This window comes from Aegilops tauschii, chromosome 4 (assembly GCF_002575655.3).
Source record: "Aegilops tauschii subsp. strangulata cultivar AL8/78 chromosome 4, Aet v6.0, whole genome shotgun sequence".
Taxonomy (NCBI): Eukaryota; Viridiplantae; Streptophyta; class Magnoliopsida; order Poales; family Poaceae; genus Aegilops; species Aegilops tauschii.
The window spans coordinates 215,697,400-215,711,078 of NC_053038.3; positions in this window are offsets into that span (position 1 = coordinate 215,697,400).

The following is a 13,679-nucleotide window of genomic DNA, read 5'->3' on the forward strand; positions in this document are numbered from 1 at the left end:
AGCTCTCTGTCTCGTGGGATCAGCCTTCTGTGTCTGCTCCAATATCGGCAGATCTTTGCCTGGTTCTGCTTGGTCCATCATGAAACTGACGAATACTTGGAGACCACTGAAAGGAAAACACAATCGCAATAACAATGAAACAAAAAAGAGAGTGACGATCGGTTACTGCTTTGCAAAAGTTCTTTTTTTTCTTTGAACGAAACTATACCAACATCAAGGATCCACTTACCTTCCCTTCGTTGGGAAAGAAAAACAGTGGCAGATGCGAGTGTTGGCTTTCTTGAAGACGGTGAGGGAGAAGGGGATTCAGCGAAGAGTGAAATGATGGTTGCTTCATCCTTCAAACTTAGACTGCGGGGAGGTGGGGTTTTGTGATACGACGGCTCGTTACTGCCGCGCTATGACCGGGGTGACTCTCCGCGTGCATACTTCCTTCTAATTTGGTGGATGGCATTTGGGCCCGCGCGCTGCATGGCCCGCATGTCGGTGAACAAAAGTAAAACGACATTCAATAGAGGCAGACGTTTCGATGACCTCGGAGGAGCCAGACGCGGTAGTGTATTCACTGTACTAGTAGTAATTTTTTCTGGGTAGCTGTAGAGTGTCTCCACTTTACTAGTAGTAATTGTTTCTCTGGGCCCAAGAAAAAACAGCCCATCCACCCTTGTAAAATCAGTTCAGAAGCCCATCTATTTACTTAATGAGAGGCGCTACCCACACCCAGCACACCGCCCCCCAAAAAAACCTGGGTGCTCTTCTTCCTCCTCCCTCCCACCCACCTGACGTCAGCTCGCTCCATTCATACCCCCAAATTCCTCACCTCACTCCTACAGAAAACCCTAGCTCCCCTTCTTCCTCACTACTGCAGAAAAACCCTAGCTCCCCTTCTTCTTCACTCGCACAACAACTAGGCTCGTCATTCGTTACTCTACTCAACTCTGTGAGCTCGACGCGACGCCCTCGAGGAAAATGGAGTCGGCTGACCCCAGCGCCAAGAAGATGAAGCTCTCGCTAGCGGTGACACCTGTTGTAGATCCTGCACTCGGCAGCGCAGGGAGAAGCGGCAAGCCCGCCCCCACCGGATCCCAGGAACCCGTAGAATCTCGGGTGGACCGCATCAGCGATCTCCCGGACGCCATCCTTGGGAGATCATCTCGCTTCTCCCCACCAAGGATTGCTGCCGCACCCAAGTCCTCTCAATTCGGTGGCGCCCTCTATGGCGCGCCGTGCCCCTTAATCTCGACTGCCGTCAGCTATCTCTCTTCAATGATTTTGAACTCCCCAGAGCGATCATCTCCTCCCACCAGGGCTCCGTATAAAGCCTCTGCATCCGGTCATGCTACCTAAGCAAGCATACCATGCCCTGCACGGTGGACACCTGGCTGAAATCCCCTGAATTCACAGAAGTACAGCTGCTTGAGTTCTACTATTCCCAAGGAAATCACCTACCAGATACCGAACGCCATGTACTTGTGCCCTCAGCACCAATGTCCATCTCGTGGTTTTCCTCCTCTCTCCACACCGCCACCTTTGCGCTGTGCTACCTACTAGACAATCTGTTTTTAAACTTTCGACTCCCATTTCTCAAGAAACTTTCACTTGTGCGGGTTCGTATATCGGAGGCCTCATTGCACAGCATCATCCACTCCAGTTGCCCTGCCCTGGAGTGCTTGGTGCTTGTTTTCACAGTTAGAATCGTTTGTCTCCGAATAAAGTCGCCTAACCTTGTAAGAATTGGAATTTCTTTTGACAGAAGGCAGCTCATCATCCAAGATGCCCCTTCACTTCAAAGGTTGATCCTTGATTCTAGTTATTCACCATCGCAAATAACAGTCCTCTCTGCGCCTAAACTGGAGACCTTGGGTGTAATACATGATCTCTGTGCTCATTTCAAGATGGTGTTTGGCTCCATAGTTCTTTAGGTACTTTATATTACCATCTACACTTGTAACCATAAGCTACATTTTAAATTTCAGCGCATAAGTTATATATCATCTTGGAGTACACATTTTGTACTAATATTATGTTCTATGCTCAATGAAGAGTTTCTCCATGGATAGCCCAACAATGGTGCTGGATTCTGTCAAGATCTTATATATCCAAATGAATAGTTTGATCTGAACAAGATTATTGGCTTGCTGCAATGCTTTCCATGTCTGGAGAAGTTGTATATAAAGGTGATAATTTCACGCACATTGGAAGCCTGCATATAGTGTACTAGAATTAACCGTTCAGCTATTGCTCTTTTGACACTCTTTGTTAGACATTAAATGTTTTCAATCGTCATGTCTATTTAGGCAATAGGACGGGGTAAGAAATTTATAACCAATCGGTGGATTCGTAAGCACCGGATTTTCGCACTTCTCATGACATTCGATTGAAGACAATAACGCTAGAACGATATGTAGCCAACCATGCAAACACTAGATTTGTCACATTCTTCCTGCTGAATGCGAGGTTACTATTGTCCATCAGGCTTAAGTTTATCAGCAGCATGGTTTTGACGGATGGGTATGTAGAAGAGCAAAAAAAGAAGTTTCAGGTGGACAAAATAGCTTCTGAACATGCCGGGCTTCTATTTACAACATATTGTGGTCATAATCTAGTAATTTTTACGACCCAGGATGTTCATTCTATGGACCTGACCGATCCATTTGATTGTGACTACCGAAAATAGAGCTGGAGTTAGATGTTATTGCCTTTTTCAATCTGGGTTTTGTCTAAACCTGATGAACAATTAACCCTCGTACTTTTGTACAGTTTGTAAGCTGGAGTTAGATGTTCTTGCCCTTTTCAGCTCGGCTGTGACTGTCATATTTAGAGTGAAATATTGTAACAAATCCCAACCAAGGGAAATAACATCACTCTCGCCGGCTGCTTGAGCTCACTATGCATTACAGAAGCCAAGTGATGAGCCCCCACCAGCACCCACAAACTTATTTTGAACTAGCACAACAAATGGGCTGTAAATTTTCATAAGAAAGGCTGCATGACCGTGATAGATTTCGATTCTGACATTAGGGACCCACGAGGAAATAGCCTATCCAAGGTGGTGTCGAATTACTAGCTAGTCAACAAACGATTCTGCCTACCAGCCGTTGGATTGACATCCAACATCTGTCGTGTATCTTCTATCTCTTGTCTTCTTCCTCCAGCGGCCCAAACCAAACCACCCCGTCGGCTCCGCCTGCTCCCGCCTCCCATGGCTGGTTGCGCCTCCGGCGCCCTACCGTACTCTCCAACGTTGGCCAGTCCCTCCCTCTATTCCCCCACACAACCTGTTATTCTCCGGCGACATCAGCCCCAACACGGACCCACACCCGAACCAGTCAACCCTCGTACTCCCCTCCGCATGCGACTGGACCAGTGCATCTCCCACGACTCCTGTTCGTTCCGTCCGAGGCCTCGCCGTCGTCCTCCGCCTTGGTTCACTCACCGTGCGTGGTGCGTCACCCTCTTGCGTTGTCAACGTCGTCAACAACCGAGAGGAACAAGGAGATGACTGTACGTGGAGAGGATGACAGTAGGGACCCACCAGCATCATGGCAGTACGCAAGCAAGTGCCTCGTTATTACAAGCACAAAAAATGGCTCCTCCTAATGATTGGACATCTGGGGCTCACGCCATTGTCAACGTAGTCAATAAACGAGAGAATTACACAACGAGCGGCTCACACCAGGGACCCAGCAGGTCGTGCAGTTGTTATTTACTTTTTTAAGGAACAAGCAGCTGTTATTTGTACTAGTTTTAGCAACGGATCAGGGTAACAACGGGGCTGTGCGGGGGTTGTGGCCCGTCTAGCCAGGGTTTTATTTATGTTTACCACATCATGAGCCCAGTTGTGTTTTTTTCTTGCGGAAAATGGCTAGCCCAATACTACTTTTTTTAAAGAAATACCCAAACGGGCCTACTTACTTTGTCAGCCCTGCTGGGCTGCAAATCTTTCAAGACGAGGAGAGTTTCATTCGATTTGCCCAGAAAATGGGCTATCAGTAATGAGAAATGGGTTGTACATTTTTAAAACACATCAAACTGGGAATTGGTTTCAATTTTTTATGATCATTACAAGATTTTAAATTCCATTGATTTTTATGCGAGGACAATTATTTGGATTTTATATTTATATAAATTATTTTTCAAAATAGTTTGAATGTGACTCGATATTTCGGGATTAAAAACAGCTGACCGCACCGAAATATGCAAAATTTCGCATAATTTTTTACCGTGGCCACAATATGTGCGGTAATGCTAACAAAAAGAAGATGGGCTCCAAAAAAATCCTTAAGAACTAGCAAATGGCTTGTAAATTATTAGAAATAATGGCAGATGGGTTGTATGCTGTTTTCCACAAATTTGATGCTGACTTGTGCGGCTACTATAGGTTGACGCATACGCTTTCCTAAAAAAAAGGTTGACGCACACGCAATGCCGTGTCAACTTAGTCAACACACGAGAGCAGTGACTATTGGATGTCCATCCAACGGTCGTCGTGCTTCTTCAATATCTGCTCTTTCAAACAAGCGCCGGCGGGACAGCCTCTCCCTCCTCCCGCGGCCGGCTGTGCTGCCGCGCAGGCCTCACCGCACCGTACTCCCATCGTTGGCCTAGCCATCCCTCTACTCGCCCACACCTGCTGTTATTCTCTAGCAAGGGCAGACGAACCACTAAACCCTCGTCCTCCCCTTCGCGTGGGAAACAACTGTCGAGTCATCCCTGGCTCCGTGTCATTTCCTTCATAGGCCTCGCCATCCTCCACCGCCCTGGTGCTCTCGGCGCGGCGTGGTCAACATGGTCAACGAATGACATCCATCTGAAGTGGACTGTACGTGGAGAGGCTGACAGCTGGGTCCACAGCCGCACGCAAGGAAATGCCTCCTTATTATGCGCAAAATAATCATTCCTCCAACTAACAAATGGGACCCACCGGAAGGGCCTCTGTATTTTCCAAAAAAAAACGTTGCTCCCGCTGACAGGTCGAACCCACCAGCTATATCTTTGCACGCAAAGAAGTGCCTCCTTATTACACACAAAAAATGAATACCCCCTGCTAGCTGGGACCCACCGTAGTTGGAGGCTGACTTGTGGGCCTACTGACGCGGACGGAGGGCTTTGTCAACTTAGTCAATATGAACGATTCTAGCTCTAGTGACTGTACGATGTCTGAGGGAGTCCTGGATTAAGGGGTCCTCGGGCGTCTGGCCTGTTGGACATGGGCCAGACTGATGGGCTGTGAAGATACAAGACAAAAAACTCTCTCCCGTGTCCAGACGGGACTCTCCTTGGCGCGAATGGCAAGCTTGGCATTTGGATATGAAGATTCCTTTCTCTGTAACTGACTTTGTACAACCCTAGTCCCCTCCGTTATCTATATAAACTGGAGGGTTTAGTCCATAGGGACGATCATAATCATACAGGCTAGACTTCTAGGGTTTTAGCCATTACGATCTCGTGGTAGATCAAATCTTTTAATACTCATATTCATCAAGATCAATTAAGCAGAAAGTAGGGTATTACCTCCATAGAGAGGGCCCGAACCTGGGTAAACATCGTGTCCCCTGTCTCCTGTTACCATCGACCTTAGACGCACAGTTCGGGCCCCCTACCTGGGATCCACCGGTTTTGACACCGACATTGGTGCTTTCATTGAGAGTTCCGCTGCATTGTCTTCAAGAGGTTCGATGGCTTCGTCAATCATCTACAACAAAGTTGTCCAGGGGGTAGTTTTTCCCCCAGCCAGATCTTCGTGTTCGGCGGCTTCGCACTGCGGGCCAACTCGCTTGGCCATCTAGAGCAGATCGACAGCTACACCCCAGGTCACCGGATTAGTTTTGGAAACCTGGATTATGTCGCTGACATCCGGGGAGACTTGATCTTCCGAGGATTCGCGACCCCAACTCCCGCTCTGGCCTTAGATCCGGGACTGTGTCGCCATGTCCGAAGACGTACTTCTCGAGCCCGCCGGATTGTCTGCGGCCACCAAACCCAGTACGGGAGAGCCGGTTGAAGTGGCGTCGCTGGAGACCATCACGAAGCCAGACCATTCTCCGGACACTGGCTCCGGACCCTCGGAGTCAGCACCGTGTGAGTCCGGCCGAGGAGTATCCCTCCCGCCGTACTCCGCGGACTCTCTTCTCTCTGGACAAACCTCACCTTTAAGCGAGGCTCTGGAATTAATGCAATCCCTTGTCATTATAGAGGAGCAATGTCCGAACTATGCCCGGCCTGGACTAGGGGCTGAGAGCAGGGAATTTTTCCTCCCACCCACCAGCCACCTTATAGCCACTGTCGAGGATTTAACCGACATGCTCGATTACGACTCCGAGGACATCGACGGTATGGACGACGACGCCGGAGAGGAGCAGGCCCAAAGCCCACCGCATACCGGACGCTGGGCGGCCACCTCCACGTACGATATATATATGGTGGATACATCCAAATACGATGGCAAGGACGGCGGTAGGGATCCGTTTAAGGACAATAACGCTGATAAACCACCAAAGCTGCGGCATCAGCGGCGCCGTTCAAAATCACGCCATGACAAAGAAAGCAAGACCGGCATCAAAGAAAATAATACCCCGGAGAACGCCGAAGACCCGGACGCCCTCATCGAACCAGCTTCCGAACAGGAAGGTAGGGAGGAAGGGCAGAGTAACCCCGACGAGCCAGTTGGGAATGACGACTCGGAGGACAGCAGCTATATGCCACCCTCTGCAGACGAAATAAGTCTCAGCAATGAAGAATTCATCATGCCAGAAGAACCCCTCGAGCAAGAACGCTTTAAGCAACAACTCATCATAACCGTGAGGAGCCTGAAAAGGAAGCAACAATGGCTTCAAGCCGAACAGGATACACTCAACAACAGATGGACTCAAGTCCTAGCAGCCGAGGGATACGGCCTCGAGCTCCCGACCAAAAGTTATCCGAAGCGCAAATTGTTACCTCAATTTGACGACAAGGCGCTGGAGCGTGTACTGTCAACGCATAATGCGGCTGATCGACCACCACGTGGCCAGGACAAAGCGACACCTCAAGCCGAACACCGGCCCGTATTACCTCGTTGTAAAGGCAGAGATAAAACAGCTTGGTGTAATTCATATGACCTACAGCAGGACCTGGACAGTAGAGCAGGTCAGACCAGATCGATGTACGGATCTCGGGGCATGCGCCAACGCGCGACGACGGCCGAGCCGAAACCCGCGGACGAACTCCATCCGAGCTACGTCGCGACTTGGCCCGATATAGAGGCGCTGCACACCCCCTTTGCTTCACCAATGAAGTAATGGAACACGAATTCCCAGAAGGATTTAAACCCATGAATATCGAATCATATGATGGGACAACAAACCCCGCGGTATGGATTGAGAATTTTCTTCTCCATATTCATATGGCCCGCGGTGATGATCTCCAGGCCATCAAATATCTCCCACTAAAACTAAAGGGACCAGTGCAACATTGGCTAAATGGCCATCCAGAAAACTCCATTGGCAGCTGGGAGGACCTGGAGGACGCCTTCCGTGATAACTTCCAAGGTACATATGTCCGGCCAACAGACGCCGATGACCTAAGTCACATCATCCAGCAGCCCGGAGAGTCAGCCAGGAAGCTCTGGACAAGGTTCTTAATTAAAAAGAACCAAATTGTCGATTGTCCGGACGCCGAAGCCCTCGCGGCCTTCAAACACAGCGTCCGGGATCAGTGGCTCGCCCGCCACCTCAGTCCAGAAAAACCAAAATCCATGGCAGCCCTTACCGCTCCGATGACCCGCTTTTGCACGGGAGAAGACAGCTGGCTCGCTCGTAGAAGCAACATCACCAGTGATCCGGGCACTTCCAAAGTTCGAGACGGCAATGGCAAGCCACGACGCAATAAACACAAGCGTCAAAACAATAATGAAGGAACGCAAGACACAACGGTCAACGCCGGATTCAGCGGCTCCAAACCCGGTCAACGCCGGATTCAGCGGCTCCAAACCCGGTCAACGCCGGATTCAGCGGCTCCAAACCCGGTCAACGGAAAAAAGCCATTCAAGGCAAACAGAGACAGACCATCCAATTTAGACAACATACTGGATCAGCCCTGCCAGATTCACAGCACCCCCAATAAACCAGCCAATCATACCAACAGAAGCTGTTGGGTCTTTAAACAAGCCTGCAAGCTTAATGCCGAGCACAAGGGGAAGGGGCCGCCCAGTGACAGCGATGACGAAGAGACTCACCAACCGAACACCGGGGGTCAGAAGCAATTCCCCCCGAAGTAAAAACAGTAAACATGGCATACGTGACGCACATCCCTATAGGGGAACGCAAGCGCGCACTACGGGACGCCTAAGCCGTAGAGCCGGTCGCCCCAAAATTTAACCAATGGGAGGCCTGCCCAGTCACTTTTGATCGCAAGGACCACCCAGCCAGTATCCGTCATGAAGGTTCGGCAGCTCTGGTCCTCGACCCAATTATCGATGGGTTCCATCTCACGAAAGTCCTTATGGACGGCGGCAGTAGCCTTAGTCTACTCTACCAAGACACTGTCCGCAAAATGGGCATTGATCCTTCAAGAATCAAGCCCACCACAACTACCTTCAAGGGAGGAGTACCCGGCGTAGAAGCTCACTCCACGGTCTCAATCACATTGGAAGTCGTTTTCGGTTCGCCGAACAACTTTCGAAGCGAAGGCTTGACCTTCGATATTGTCCCGTTCCGGAGTAGCTACCATGCACTGCTCGAGCGTACCGCTTTTGCTCGTTTTAATGCGGTCCCACACTACGCCTATGTAAAGCCTAAGATGCCCCGTCCACATGGCGTCATCACGATAAACGGAAATACGAAACGCTCCCTCCGCACAGAGGAGCATGCTACGGCTACTGCAACCGAAGTACAAAGCGGCCTCATCATGCCGCGTATCTCATCGGCCATCAAGCCGCCGGTCTCTATTAAACGGACCGACCAATCTCAGAGCTGGATTAGCAGTTCGGCCTCCGTCGTTCGCCTCATATAACCGCGAAGTTTGTACCGTGCATACATAATTATGCACTTAAAATACCCTGGTCATCGGCGGAGGCACAATACGGACAGGCCTACAATGTGGTTCGCACTCCCATAGCCTTTTTCCTTTTTTCTAACTATTTTTATCTTTTACCATAGGTGACTCAAAGCCTGGTCATCTTACGGACTTACAGGGACTCTTTCTGAGTTCGGCTTCGTACAAATAACCAAAGGCTATTCCTCCTAGGAATCCTTTCGCCGAGGCAAAGGCAGCGCAGACGTGCGACAGGAGGTCCAAATGATTTTTTGTAGACCGCACTCTTTATTTCAAACCTGTAAAGTGCCTTTTTTCTCAGCCTCCGACCCCCGGCATGTCAAATAGCCCGGATAGTGGCATTATAATCTGTAAGATTGCGTTTGACATATCAATCAGATTCCAGTGAACATAATTCGTATTCAGTATTCGCTTTTCTAAGAGCTGAATTTTGCTTCTTCAGTTCTTTCACGCACGCACCTCGGCACAAGTTGCCAGGGGCTCGATATGGGAACATATGAGTTGTTGACAAGTACGAACAGCTTTATAGCACACTTTGGCTTCATGAGTTTGGCCTTATATGCATCAGCTCCGAATCATGTCTTTGGTCAATAGTTGGGTTGCCCGGCTCCTGCGCTTACTACCTTACGTTCCGCTCTATCGGCTAGGGTAGTAAAGGGAGAACTACTGCAATTGTGTTTCCGGTTCATTTGGTCAAGCACCTCAGTAGAGAAAGCCGAAAATGGACTGTCATGATGCGGCGAGAGCTGGTCAACCACTCGATTACTTATCATAATCTTTCGTGATTCCTTCCGTATTACACGAAGGACCGTTCTGCTGGTCACCTATGTAACGCACCGTATTCGGATAACCGCGTACATACCAGGGGCTATATCATAGACCCACCTTCAAACTCCTATGGCTAAGTGAAAGTGTTAAAGCCCTATAGTCCGATTGCCTAGTTCGCCGCATTGACACCTCCTTCACGGACAAAGACATTGGGTCAAGAGTGCTCAAGTGCTTTTCTGAACACCCCCGAATTATACAAAAAAATGGCCGCAAAGGAGGAATCAAAACTTTTAGGCAAAATTATAAAAACACAGCCTTAATACATCATAATATTGTTTTGGTACATTCATTCGAATATCATATCCTTTGAGCACTGACCCTCTACCAAGCGGGCGCGCTATAGGACATCTTCAAAATAATGCTCTGGGGTGTGATTGTCCTTGCCCCCGGGTGGACTCTTCGCTACAATATCGGTGGCCTTCATCTTCGCCCAATACGTCTTGACGCGGGAAAAGGCCATCCGTGCACCTTCAATGCACGCCGACCGCTTCATGGCGTCGATACGTGGCACCACATCAACAAGTCATTGCACCAAACCGAAATAACTATTCGGAACTGGCTCAGTCAGCCACAGCCGGACCACGACATCCTTCAAGGCAGATCCGGATATCTTGTGGAGCTCGGCCCAGTGGGCCATCTGTTCGTTCAGCAACAGCGGACGCTTCGGCATGTTGAATTGTGACCAGAAAAGCTTCTCCGTTACTTGCCCTTCTTGCGCTTGGAAAAACTGCGCCGTATCGGAGACACTCTTCGGCAAGTCCAAGAATGCGTTTGGAGAACTCCACATTTGATTAAGCGGGGCATACGTCAGATCGCTGAATTTAGTCTGTAATTGAAAGGGCTTACCGGCCGCTATCTCCCCGGCTTGCCGGATGTCCTCCCGAGCCGCTCTAGACTCGGATCATGCTTCTCTCGCCTCTTGTAAGGCCTTGTTGAGTTCGGCTACTTTGGCCTTGTTCTCCTCCTCGAGTGCTTGGCATTTGCCAGCGGCATCCTTCAGATCTCGCTCTAGGGAAGACATTCTCTCCTCGCACTGGCGCCGAGCAGCTTGTTCGGCCCTTAACTCCTCAGCTTCCTTCTTGGTAGCCACATTACTCATCCTGGCTTGCTCCTTGGCTCGGGCAAGCTCAGCCCGAAGGGTCTCAACCGCGGCAGCACTATCTATAGTTATGCATGTCTCAGTATGTAATTCTCAGCTTCGTGCTCATGTTATTATACATACATATACTGGCCGTCCCAAAACATACCTTCCGCCTCGTCGAGCCGCCTGTTAATAAGGGTGATGTCGTCATCCGCCACCTCAAGTTTTTGATTCAGACTTGCAACCTCTGTAGTGTGGGCAGTCGCCATGGATGTAATAGCATGTGTTCCAAATAAATAGATTATTTCCTGGGCATGTCTTTTTCGATCCTCTAATTGCCTCCCTTTGGACGCTAACCAGAGTCTCAAGGGCTATTATCTATACACAGGTGCATTTTGCGCGTAGAGCATAATTGAAAATATTACAGTACGTACCTCGAAGCCTCTTTTCACGGACAGAATCCACTCAACTACCAGACCCATTAAGGTACGATGTTCCTCTGAGACGGACGCATGTTGCAGCCTGTCCGTCAATGTATCCGGCGCCTCCGGATTCCTGGAAGCGGCTGCAGGAGTACGGTCTCCCTTTGAAGGGATATGTTTACTCGACCCTAGAATCGTCTCTGGCTTTAAATCGGATAGTCTGGGGCCTTTATTTTTGGTCCCCGTAGGGGCCGCACACCCCGGACCCTGGGCGGCCGAAGTTTCACCTTCGCGCGTTGTCTTAATTGTCTCCTGCACCACTTGTTGATCGGGAGAGATCCTCCGGGACGACACCTCGAAGTTGTCCGCCCTATTGGGGGAAGAGGCCTGTGGAGGCGTTTCGCTTTCCATCATCTCCGGAAGAAGATCCCCCGAGGAAGAGGATTGTTGAGGAAGACTGCGTGCCGGACTGCAAACATATATTCTAGATGTTACCCTTGTAACAGGAAAAGAACGGGATATGTTTAAGACACCCTTGTTCACTTACGACTCGGCTAAAGGCTTGTCCTTACGGAGGAACTGTGCGACAACGTTGTCTTCCAAGCCCGAACCGCCTGACGGGGGGATCTTCCCTCGCTTAGGAGCCTTTACGTCCCAACCTTCGGAGGCGGCCCTTCTCTTACCAGGGGGAGAAAGGATGTCAGCTTCTCCTTCTCTTTCGTCTTCGGAAGAGGGAGCCATAATCTCCCTAGACACACTGCCTTCAGAATGGAGGCCACCTTTAGCCTACATGCTCTCCTCCTTGTTCTCTTTCACCGGCACTTGGTACGGTGCCGGAACCAGCATCCTTGTTAGCACAGGATCAGCTGAGCCTTCGGGAGAGGGGCCGAACACCTAATTCCCTCCGCCTTCTTTATCCAGCCCTGGAAGAAGATGGTTTCCTCAGTATCTTATTATGGGATATTTGACTAAGCTGTGTTCGGGAGTCGAGTGCTTACCGAGGTATCTAGATGGTTGCAGTCGAGGCCGATGTCCTCGGTGGTATCTGGCCACTGTTTCGTGTCCTGAAAAATAACTTCCACATTCCTCTATGCGTCGTGCCGAAGAAGTGTTGAAGGGTTCGTGGTCCTTCCAGATTGAACTCCCACATGCGGAGGGGCCGTCGCTGGCACGGCAGGACCCGGCGGACTAGCATTACCTGGATCACGTTGATGAGACCGGTGTCCTTCTCAAGGAGGCTCCAGATGCGGCCTTGTAGAATCTGCACTTCATCAATTGATCCCCAGTCCAACCCCTTATTGATCCATGATGCGAGCTGTACTGGAGGGCTAGATCGGAACGCAGGTGTAGCTGCCAACTTGGTACCATAGGGTTCAGTGATGTAAAACCACTCCCGCTGCCATAAGTTGGAGGATTCCGCTTGATTCCCCTAGACTACCTTCCGCTTCACATTAAAGGTCTTGAGCCATAAGCCGAAGTGTGGGGGAATACTGATAAAGGCCTCGCACATGACGATGAACACCGAGATGTGAAGAAAGGAGTCCGGAGCTAGATCGTGAAAATCTAGCCCGTAATAAAACATGAGTCCGCGAACGAAGGGATGGAGAGCGAACCCTAGCCCCGGAGGAAGTGGGAGATGAATACGACCCTCTCGCTGGATCAGGGAGTAGGAATAACCTGCCCTTTAGCAGGGAGCCTATGGAGGATTTCCGCGGTCAGGTATCTTGCCGCCCGGAGCTTTACAATATCATCCTCTGTGACAGAGGAGGCCACCCACTTGCCTTCAGGGATGGGTCCGGATATTACTGGGAGGCTCGATTAAGTTGAAACCTGGGTGCTGGAACTCGAGGTTGGAAAGGTTGAGGAAGAGGTAGGCATAGTGGAGAAAGACGGGTCTGTGCCCCTTTATAAAGGTGATGAATATCAAACGCCTCCTCATGGGCCTTAAAACTTGCCTATTCCCAAGGAATCATGCCAACGGGACGGTTGGGTTACCCACGCCCGTAATGATGAGAATCCCGCAATAAGGGGATACGGTCTCTGCTTTGACAAGACGTGACAATGAAACCGCGCCTCAAAACATGGAGCGGCAGGCTAAAAACGGTTCGAAATAATGACCGGGTGGTGACGTGGTGTCACGCTACAAAAGTTTTTAGTGGATTGGACTCGTGAAATGTTATACTCTCTGCGGTTGTGTGTCGATGCAGAGCCGGACACGTTATTTGTGTTTGAAGGTTGTTTTGGAGTATTCGGAGAAGGAACCCGCCTTGCAATGCCGAAGACAATCTGCGCACCGGACACCTCGTCATTGAAGC